The following is an 11,569-nucleotide window of genomic DNA, read 5'->3' on the forward strand; positions in this document are numbered from 1 at the left end:
CAGAAAATAGCATAGATGGTAGGTAGAAAATGGATAGGGGGGAGGGCGAGAATAGTGGGGGAAATATAGAATCCAAAGAACTTGAGACATGTGGTTATAAACTAAGGGGGAGAGAATGGTGGGGGAGGGAGGGTGCGGGTGGAGGGGAATAAACGGGGGAATAGAACAACGGTAATGGTATAATCAATAAAATATATTAAAAAAAACAAATTCAAGCATCTAAAAAGAAGATGGGATATCAAGATAGCCAGGTGAACTGGAGCTGAAGAGTTAATTGCCTGGGATCAGGCAGAATTGATGTAATTACTCCAAAGAATCTATAAAATACTGGAGGAAACAAGAAACAGAACATAAGTTCACTTGTTAGAAAAATAATGCCTTTATGGGTTGGACAATTTAAACTCTTCTGTACTGGGGATTTTTTTTAATGTAGGTATCACAAGATACTTTCACATGTCCACTTGCATCATCAGAACCCACTTAAAACCATCTCAGATTCATTAGATATGGAGTGGATAAATAAGTACATAGAATGCATGGGTCAAAATACATTTCTTGAACTATGAAAAAATAATTTTAACCAAAAGTATTAAACATAACAGACCATTATTCTGCATTCACAGAATGATTCAATAGATATATAACTATAATATACAATGTCTTTAGAGAACTGGTGAGATGTTTTATTCTCATGTGTTGAACATAGTCATAGATAATTTACAGTGCCATAAGTTTACTTATAAATATGGATGAAAATTACCAGATCATGAAATATTGTTTAATCACTATTCTGTATTCTGTAAAAACACAGATGTATAAAATAGGTATGGATTCCCTTTCTTCACAGGTAATACATATCATCATTGAAGTATATTAATTCCTCTGGGATATTAGGAAGTCATTATTATAAAGGCATCTTCAATTTTTAAAAATATTATACTCAAAAAGCAAACAATTGAAAGAGCCTGAAAGTCATTTAAATATCAAAAGTTCAGACTTAATTCTCTCAGCTGGTGGTAATTGTTCATTTAATTAACCTATTGCTCTGAATTATTTTCTTTTACTAAAATGACAGAAAATTTTAGTTGAACTGGTCAAATACCTATATCATTCACCCAAACTACAGCCTATAAGCATGTTAAAGATATTTTTAGAATATGGGGCAATAGAGGTATATCTCTCCAAATTCATCTGTATCTAAACCATCAAAATCACTAGAAAAAATTTATGGGCCTATCCTGTGATATTTTTAAATTTGTCTTGAAGCTAAAATTCTAGAAGCACCTAAAAGTAAGAATATCTGAAGAAGTTGTTTTTAAAAGTGGAAATAAATATCCTTTCAGTTAAGACTACAAAGACCATAAAATATACAAAAAGACTGAGTCAAAAACTCAAAAGAACATCTCTTAGCTGAATATTAGGCTAACAAAAATGGGTGGTTAATCAAATTTTTCCCTGATGCATGGAAAGTAAGTAGTCATCTGTGATTTAGCAGAAAACACATAAACACCAGATGTTTCTATCCTGGTGTATACCATATAAAAATGTTTCTTATTCAAATACCTAAAATTGAAGTTAAAGAATTTAGCAGAGTGATTCTATCTTCATGTTAAAAATAAAGAAAACCCTGCCATAATGGTAGCATTTTTATATTAATCTGAACAGATTAATTCACTGTTTTTCACAACTAAGTCATGAAAATGACTTACTTGATATATTCTTATGATATCTTTAATATACCTTATTCCAAGGTGTTTTAGTGAGATAGCACAAGGAACACGAACAATAAAAAATATGTAGATTATAGATATTTGTCTGAAAGCAAATTTAATAACTTCAAATCAAAAAGAACTTTTAGAGTTTACAAGGTGATATGTTTAAGATCTATATATTCTCAATATGGACAAACCAATAAAATGGCATTTGGTAAGATATGTTGAAATACAACTTTCAATAATATTCCACCTCTCAGGACTTTGGTTTGTCTGTCATGGTATATCACTATCACCATCACTATTAGTGATTTGAGGCACGTCTCTTACCTTCTTAAAGTCTAAGAACAACCTGTTGCTGAATGGTAATTATTACAATTTGTTCTATATCACTAATTTACATGTACATTTTATTTTCCTGTATTATCTTTTGAATGATATTTGAATACACTTAGTTTTGCTTGCTTTTGAACTTTACTATAATTGTGTATGCTATAGGTAAAGTTTGGGGACTTCCATCTTTTTATTTTTTTTGCTGTTTTTCAAGTACAGTTGAATCCATTTCCCCCCAGAATTCCAACCACCCCAGCCAGCCCCACTTCCCACCCTTAATCCTACCCACTTTGGTTTTGTCCATATGTCCTTTATAGATGTCCTTAAAAATCCTTCCTCCTTCTCCCCCCATTATGCCCTTCCACATCCCCTCTGGTTACTTTCAGTTTGTTCTTAATTTCACTATCCCTGGTTATATTTTGCTTGCTTATTTGTTTTCTTAATTAGGTTCCATTTATAAGTAAGATCAAATGGTATTTGTTTTTCACTGCCTGTATTATTTCACTTAGCGTAATGCTATCCAGATCCCTCCATGTTTTTGCAAAAGGTAGGGGCCCCTCTTTTTTTCTGCTACATAGTATTCCATCATATAAATGAACCATAGTCTGTTGATTCATTCATTTACTGATGGGCACTTAGGTTGCCTCCAGCATTTGGCTATTGTAAATGGTGCTGCTATGAACATTGGGGTGCATAGGTTCTTTTGAATTGGTATTTCAGGATTCTTAGGGTATAATACCAGGAGTGGAAAAAGGGTCAGAAGCATAAAACGGAGGAAAAATAGCCTCTTCAACAAATAGTGTTGGGAGATCTGGACAGCTACATGCAAAAAAAAAAATGAAACTCAATCACTAACTTATACCATGCACATAAATAAATTCAAGATGGACGAAAGTTTTAATTGTAAGTTGCGACACCATAAAAGTCCTAGAGGAGAAGATAGGCAGGAAAATCTCACATATTCCATGCAGCAATATTTTCACTCAAATGTCCCCTAGAGCAAGGGACATAAAGGAAAGTATAAACAAATATGACTACATTAAAATGAAAAACTTCTCCATTGCTAAAGAAAACAGGATTAAAATAAAAAGAGAACCAACCATATGGGAAAACATATTTGCCAATGATACCTCAGACAAGGGTTTGATCTCCAAAATATATAAAGACCTCACATGACTCCACTCCAGGTAGATGAACAACCCAATCAGTAGATGCCGATTGAAAAATCGGCAAATGACTTGAACAGACACTTCTCCAAGGAGGATATACAAAGGGCCCAGAGACATATGGACTTTCATCTTTACAGACTTCATTGTGTTTCCATGATTCATACATGTTATTATGCGTAGGAGACTATTCTGCATAGCGTGGGCCCAGCCCCCAGTGGAAAACATTTACTGCGAAGTAACTTTCTAAAATCCATGCTAAACCTTCCTAGGACCAGTGTAACTTCTCCAATCACTTCTTTCCTTTTCATTTGGAAATATCCATTTTCTGTGATATGATTAACGGCATTGGCTTCTTTGTTTTCTGTTAAAGGTAACCACCTAACGGGAATCTGTGCATAGTAAATGAGGACCATCATGTGATGTGCCAAGAAAACCAACAAAGGCTGGTCAGGGCAGGGGCCTTGGCTTTTGCTCCCCTTGAAAGAAAAGCCATGCCTGCCCTTTTCCTCCACCGGACTCAGTAGTCCTTGTGAATGTCTCATTTCATCCATAATGACTTGGACACTGCGGGCCGGTGTCCACATCAATTATGTATTGTGATAGTTCACTTATTTTTTACCAACCACTTAGTGATTACCTTTATTGACATATAATGGATATACAATGTACTGGACATATTTTAATACATAATTTGATAAGTTTTAACTATGGATACACCCTTGAAACAGTCAGTTCACTGTGATAGAATAGGAATGATTCTCAGAGAGCCCACTCAAAGGCCATGGAGAACAATGGACTAGGTGGCACTCTCAAAGGCAGAAATGAAGCTTAAATCAAGAAATACCCCAATCCCACAGTAGTGGAACCTGGAAAATTTAAGACAGCTGACTTTCAGAACTGCTGTGGATTAATGCTATACACTTGCAATCCTTGACCTTTGTGAATGGTAGTGTCTTGAGGAGTTGAATCATAAAACCACTGCACATTAGTTGTGTGGAAAACAGATAATTTTTCCTTTAACTTTATAGGTATCAAGATTACGAAAAGTAACTTTCAAGGGGACCCATGATATAGGAGTCAGATCTTTGAGACTGATACTGTGATTGGATGGTTCTTTTGAATACCTTAGAAGATAACAAATTTTTAAATTTCTTTCATATCATATTTGGGAGAAAAGGAAATAGTTAGGGTCAATGAGTAAATTATGGTGAATTATGTATATTACTAGCCCCAGGTATTGTCTCCTCATATCCTTGTTCTTTGTGCTCATTTTGTAGTCTTTCCCAACCTCTTTTGCTTTGCTTTCTACATTGTCGTGACTATGTAGTCAGGCAACCAACTGTAAGAAATGGACTTTGCTAAGTAAAGTCAAGCTGTCCTATCTGAGAGTACACTAGTAATCTGGTCCTAAACTCTACTGGCAAATCCTAAATGATGCAATTCAAAACATAAAAAAATAATGTTTACAATAAATTCAGAAAAATACTTTTGTGATCTTAGCATAAGCAAAGAATTCTTAAACAGATTATAACTTGGACTAATCATAAAAAATGACCAATAAATTGGACATTTTTAGAATTGAAAACTTTTTTCATCAGAGGACAATATTAAGACAGTAATAAAGTAAGCCATAGCTTGGGAGAAGGGGACATATAATATATATAAAATTATGTATATAATTCTACAACATTTATTATAATTTAATAACATGTTTTATAATATGTGGTTTTATGTATTATATATGCATAATATATTTACAATACATATTATATAACATATAAATCATATATATATATATCTAATTCCTACTGCACTTATTTAAGCCCTAATATCCAAGATATAAAGGACTACAAATTAAACAGAAAGTCTGAAACACTAATAAAAATGGAAACAAAAGCAAAATTTGAACTGTCATTTCACAATAAAACATTCAAAAATGTTCTCAATTTCTTTAGTTATTAATAAAATTCAAAATGAAAATATAAAGAAATATCACCAAAGAGACTAAAACAAAAAAGAATGTCAAAGTTCACAAGATTGTTTTAACTAAACAATTTTGTGAACTAAACAAGGTTGTGAAGTAAATTTTATAATGGCTGGAGGAATAATAAATAAAAACAATCATTTTGGAACTTACTTTTATTATTTACATAAACTGATCATAGTATATCCCATGACACAAAAATTTCCCCTCCTCATTGAATGTCCCCAAGATGTTCATACTTATACATACTGGAAACGTTTACAAATGCTTATTATAGCATTATTCATGAAACTAAAATGTACTCAATAGAAATGTTTATCAATAACAAATAGAAGTTTCATCTTATCCATAAAACTAAATAGAGAAACAAAAATTATTAGGCTGCTGATACATACCACATGAATGAATACCGTAGACATTTTTCTGAACAAAAAGGCACTAAATAATGTGGATTGCATGGTTCCATTTATATAACTATCAATAATACAAACGTCATTAGTCCCAAAATAATAGAAATCACTAGAGTATACCCTTAGCAGTGGATGAAGTAAAAGCTTTGACAGTTCACAAAAAAGATTTAGATCCTAGAGGACTTCCAGCCAAGATGGAGGCATGGGTAGACACACTGTGCCTCCTCACACAACCAAAAAAAAAAGACAACAACAATTTATAAACTAAATAACAACCAGAACTGACAGAATATTGAACTGTATGGAGTTCAACAACCAAGGAGTTAAAATAGACACATTCATTCAGACTGGTAGGAGGAGTGGAGTTGGGTGGCCAAGTGAGAGGGGTTGTGGCAAAAAAAAAAGCAGTGGCACTGGGTGTGCAAGGCAGCAGCTGTAAAGCCCCAGGCACACAAGATCACAGCGGGCCATCCCTGGGTGCACAGGCCGAAGCTGGCAGACCCCAGGCACAGGGTGGCAATTGACAAACCCAGTGAGGTAGCAATTGTGAAGCAGGGCATGACTCGCAAGGTGGCTGGCTGACTGGGCAGGCCTACATTTGTCCACATATAAACCAGGCAAAGCTAGGGAGCAAGACAGACTGTGCAACCCAAGAACCCTGCGTGGGAAAATAAAGCCTGAAAACACCAACTGAAAACACCTGTGGGGGTTGAGGTGCTGGGAGAGACTTTCAGCCTCAAAGGAGAGTTTGTAGGAGAGACCCACAGGGTCTTAGAATGTACACAAGCCCACCCACCCAGGAATCAGCCCAGAAAGGCCCACTTTGCTTGGGGAAAGTGGCAGAAGGGGCTGAAATCTGACAGAGGAGCAGAGCAAACATCACTGTTCCCTCTTGGACCTCTCCCCTACACACAGCATCACCACCCAGAAACTGGGTTGCCCTGCACTGGTGAACATGTAAGGCTCCACTCCTCATACATAGCAGGTGGGAGAAGACCAAAACAAATGGCCCAAACAGGAGAACAGATCAAAGCTACAGAAAAAATACAACTAAGCGATGAAGAGATAGCCAACCATTCAGATGAACAGTTCAAAGCACTGGTAATCAGGATGCTCACAGAATTGGTTGCATTTAGTCACAGATTAGATGAAAATATGAAGGTTATGTTTAGTGAAATAAAGGAAAATGTACAGGGAACCAAATAGGGATGGGGAAAAAACTGGGACTCAAATCAACGGAGTGGACTAGAAGGAAGAAGAAAACAACCAAACAGAAAAGAACGAAGAAACAAGAATTCGAGAAAATGAGGAGAGGCTTAGGAACCACCAGGACATTTTTCAATGTCCCAACATCCAAATTATAGGGGTACAAAAAGAAAAAGAGGAAGAACAACAAGTGGGAAAGTTATTTGAACAAGTAATAAGAGAACTTTCCCAATCTGGCAAAGGCAATAGACTTCCAGGAAGTCCAAGAAGCTCAGAGGGTCCCAAAGAAGTTGGATCCAAGGAGGAACACGCCAAGGCACATCATAATCACATTAGCCAAGATTAAAATGAAGGAGAGAATCTTAGAAGCAGCAAGAGATAAAGAGACAGTCACCAACAAAGGAGTTCCCATCAGACTGTCACCTGATTTCTCAAAAGAGACCTTACAGGCAAGAAGGGGATGGAAAGAAGTATTCCAAATCATGAAAGGCAAGGACCTACATCCAAGATGACTCTATCCAGCAAAGCTCTCATTTAGAATGGAAGGGCAGATGAAGTGCTTCTCAGATAAGGACAAGTTAAAGGAGTTCATCATCACCAAGCCCTTATTACATGAAATGTTAAAGGAACTTATCTATGAAAAATAAGAAAAAAACATGTATAGTAAAATGACAGCAAACTCACAATTATTAACAGCCATACCTAAAACAAAAGCAAAAACAAACTAAGCAAACAGCTAGAACAGGAATAGAACCACAGAAATAGAGATCACATGGAGGGTTAGCAACAGGGGAGTCAGAGGAGGAAAGAGGGGGAAAGGTACAGAGAATAAGTAGCATAGATGTTAGGTAGAAAATAGACAGGAGGAAGGCAAGAATAACATGGGAACTGTAAAAGCTAAAGAACTTATGACACATGGACATGAACTAAAGGGAGGGAATGTGGATGGGAGAGATTGTGCAGGGTGGAGGGGAATGAAGAGGGGGAAATGGGACAACTGTAATAGCATAATCAATAAAATATATTTTAAAAGATTTATGCATTTTTAGCAAAATCTACTTTCTTTCTCTCTTTTTTGGCATATGATCTCACATATAAGTGGAACTTAATCAACAAATCAAACAAGAAAGTGACGTATAACCAGAGACATTGAAATTAAGAACAAACTGACATAGAGGAGGTTGGAGGGGATAACGGGGGAAAGGGGAAGGGTTTTCAGGAACATGTATGAAGGACACATGGACAAAACCAAAAGGGGTAGGATCAGGGTGGGAAGTGGGGATGCTGGAATGGTGGGACGTCGTAGGGGGGGGCGGGCGGTGGAAATGGAGACAACTGTACTTGAACAATAAAAAATGTGAAAAAAATAAAATTTTATTTTTATTAAAGTAAACTTTAAGTTAAATTTGTGAAGCTTATTGATATCCACACTCATGGTTTTGGGGTTTGTGTACTGTGTTCTGTATGTTGTAATTTTATAAGGAAAAAATAAACAGTTCTATTAATACCTATGCATTTACAGCCTATGCAAACTCAATTTATTAAAGTATTCTTTGCAAATCAGTTTCCTCTTCTATAAAAAGTAAATAAAAACATCTATATCATAGTAGTGATGAAAAGATGATCTAAGCTAACCTATAAAAGTGCTTATTCTGGTTTCCTCCTAAAATACATATCTTTATAATAATAAAATAAAATGTTATACATTTTGCTGAATAACATGTTTACTTTCTTAACTGTTTCAATCAATACAATGTGAAATTAATGGGGACACTGATCTTTATAAACAACCATTCTAGGTAACATACTCTTGTATTCTTGGGTAGCACACGTATTAGCCTTTATCCACATAGGACAGCCAGAGACTCTCACCCATTGTTTGTTATATAGCGTGTCTGAGATTACGTAGCAAAAGTGTTACATAGACTATTTCTGTTAAATTTACTGACCTTAAAGCCTTCTGTCTTGAACTTAAATGATCAGAATTGTTGGTAGGTAATTTATTTATGTCATAATGAAAGACGTAACATAAATTAAACAAAATGGATAGCATAAGTAGCCCCAAATTAGTGATATAGAACCCTTCACCCTCCAAGTACTGGGGCATAATAAAATTTGCTTAGCTACTGAAAAGATTGATTGACCAGATGTGCTCTGTGTCTCAGACAGAATGTAATATATTACTCTAGAAAATGGACCAAATCAATTTGAAATTTAATGTGCTTTTATGACACATTTATCCTGATGTGCTTGAATTATTAGTAAATGCTTAGGATCTTAAAAAATGTAAAGACAAATAAACAATCACTGGTGTAGGTACCATCAAGCTTAACATATAAAACATTATAAATAGAGTTGAAATGTGTTACAATCTAGTTCATCTCCCTGTTTTTGAATAATTTCTAAAGTACTTTGATATATTATCACTCAAAATATTTTACTTTCAATAATTACATACATATGATATGTATTGGGTATGTTATATATATATATATATATATATATATATATATATGTATGTATATATATGCCGACATACACATATATATATATATTCATTCTTATATGGATACTTGGCTGATGGTAATAGTCACCTTACAGATGAATGTGAAATATATAGTGCTAAATATTATATGTGGATTTTTTATCTAGATTTAAAGTTAAAACAAAAGTGCTCCAATTAAAATATCTGAACATATTTAAATTAGAGACAAATATTTCTTCATTTGGACGTAAGCACAATTTTTAAAAATTTACTAGAGAGCACTTGCTAAGTGAAATAAGCCAGGCGGTGAGGGACAAGTACCATATAACCTCACTTTTGACTGGAACATAATCAACAAAAGAAAAAAGTGAATGAAATATAACCAAAGTCATTGAAATTAAGAACAATCTAACAATAGCCAGAGGGGAGGGGCAAGGGGACAGTAGGAAGAAGTGTTTTGGGGAACTACTATAAAGTACACATGGACAAAACCAAGGGGGAGGGTGAAAGCAAGGGAGGGAGGTGGGTTTGGGCGGGGGAGCAAATACAGACAACTATAATTGAATAACAATAATATCATTTAAAAAATTGGGGGATGGCATTGGTTATTAAAATTATATAGCTCTCAGGTATATAATTCTATAATGCATCACTGTACATTGTATTAAAATATTAAATATGAAAGAAAGTTGCTAAAGTGAATAATGTTAAATTAGATCATGAATAGGAACTCTGTGCACTTTCCACTGAAATTTTCTATAAAGCTGAACATGCTCTTAAAAAAATTGTCTATTAGGGGCATGCCCTCCCGTGTGGCCATGAAGCTGTAGGCTCCAGTGTGGTGAGATGAGTGGAGCAACTCAGAGACCTGGCCCAGGCCTGCATACAGCAGCTCAGCGAGGCAGCCGGCAAAGATGGAGCATGTTCTTNTGCTAAAGTGAATAATGTTAAATTAGATCATGAATAGGAACTCTGTGCACTTTCCACTGAAATTTTCTATAAAGCTGAACATGCTCTTAAAAAAATTGTCTATTAGGGGCATGCCCTCCCGTGTGGCCATGAAGCTGTAGGCTCCAGTGTGGCGAGATGAGTGGAGCAACTCAGAGACCTGGCCCAGGCCTGCATACAGCAGCTCAGCGAGGCAGCCGGCAAAGTGGAGCATGTTCTTCAAGACCCACAGAATACCTGGAAGCTGACCTCTTTTTTGGTTTATGATTACTTTTTAATTCGGGCCTCTGCAGCTCTAGAAAAATTGAAACTCTTGTGTGGAGAAGACAAACATTGCCCAAATCCATCAAACTTTCTCAAACTTCACACACAGGCTACTTTGGACATGACATACTTTGAGGGGAACAACCTGGTAGATGAAGATGTCACTGAAGACTCTTTGCAGAAAGTAAAAGAGCTGATCACTTTTCTTTCAGAGCCAGTTAGAGAAAATAATATGAACCCCAAACACTGCAATTTGCTTGGGGATGGACGAGTTCCTGGAATATCTCTCTTGGTGAGGAAGAGCTCTGTTTTATATGTTTTGTCATTCTCTGACCAAAAGGAGAGAGTGGCTCACATGAGAAAATCTAGTTTGCTTAAAGAGTACCTTGTTAATGCAATCAGTTACTTGCTACAGATGCTAAATTATTGGTGTCCTACCCAATTAAATGAAGGCATTTCTTTCTAAGACCTAGACAAAGTTCAGTTACTGAGTGAAGGAATATTCAGTGACATCCCTTTGCTGGCTATGATGTACAGTGGAGAAATGTGTTACTGGGGGGTTGAAGCATTGTGCAGGTCCGCAGCCAGAAAACCAGGAAGTGGGTACTGGTGTTTCTGGAGCAAGCTACACTACACACAAAGAACCCTTGGATTTCCAAGAAGTAAGAGAAAAAATGGAAAAAGTATCTATGTGCAAAAGACCCCTAAAAGAACAAGAATGGAATACAACAAATGCAAACAAATTTTAAATTTCTTTCAGCATTCCTCTAACTAGTAAGAGGAATTTCTTTTTCAAATGAAAACAAAAGACCCATGATATGGAAATGTTCCAGAAAAGAAGATGCATTGACATTGAACTTTAGAATGTCACACTATATAAAGATGTCCAGTGTGGTTACCCTTTATGAAATGCCACCACCACATTTCCTTATATATTCTTAAACCTATGAAGGAACAATTCTTTTATTTCTAAAATGGCATGTATGTTATTCTAACTCAGCCTGAACTACAAATATGTAGCTGTAACAAGTACTAAGGAAGAATCCAATTCAGGTTTA

The 11,569-nt window shown here is 35.6% G+C and overlaps 1 pseudogene; it reads left to right on the top strand.

Moving 5' to 3' along the window:
- Positions 1-1,899: 1,899 nt before the first annotated feature.
- On the top strand, positions 1,900-11,286 carry LOC118989896 (UPF0600 protein C5orf51-like; annotated as a pseudogene).
- The last annotated feature ends 283 nt before the right edge of the window (positions 11,287-11,569 follow it).

This window comes from Sturnira hondurensis, unplaced genomic scaffold (assembly GCF_014824575.4).
Source record: "Sturnira hondurensis isolate 20B ecotype Veracruz unplaced genomic scaffold, ASM1482457v3 Scaffold0006571, whole genome shotgun sequence".
Taxonomy (NCBI): domain Eukaryota; kingdom Metazoa; phylum Chordata; class Mammalia; order Chiroptera; family Phyllostomidae; genus Sturnira; species Sturnira hondurensis.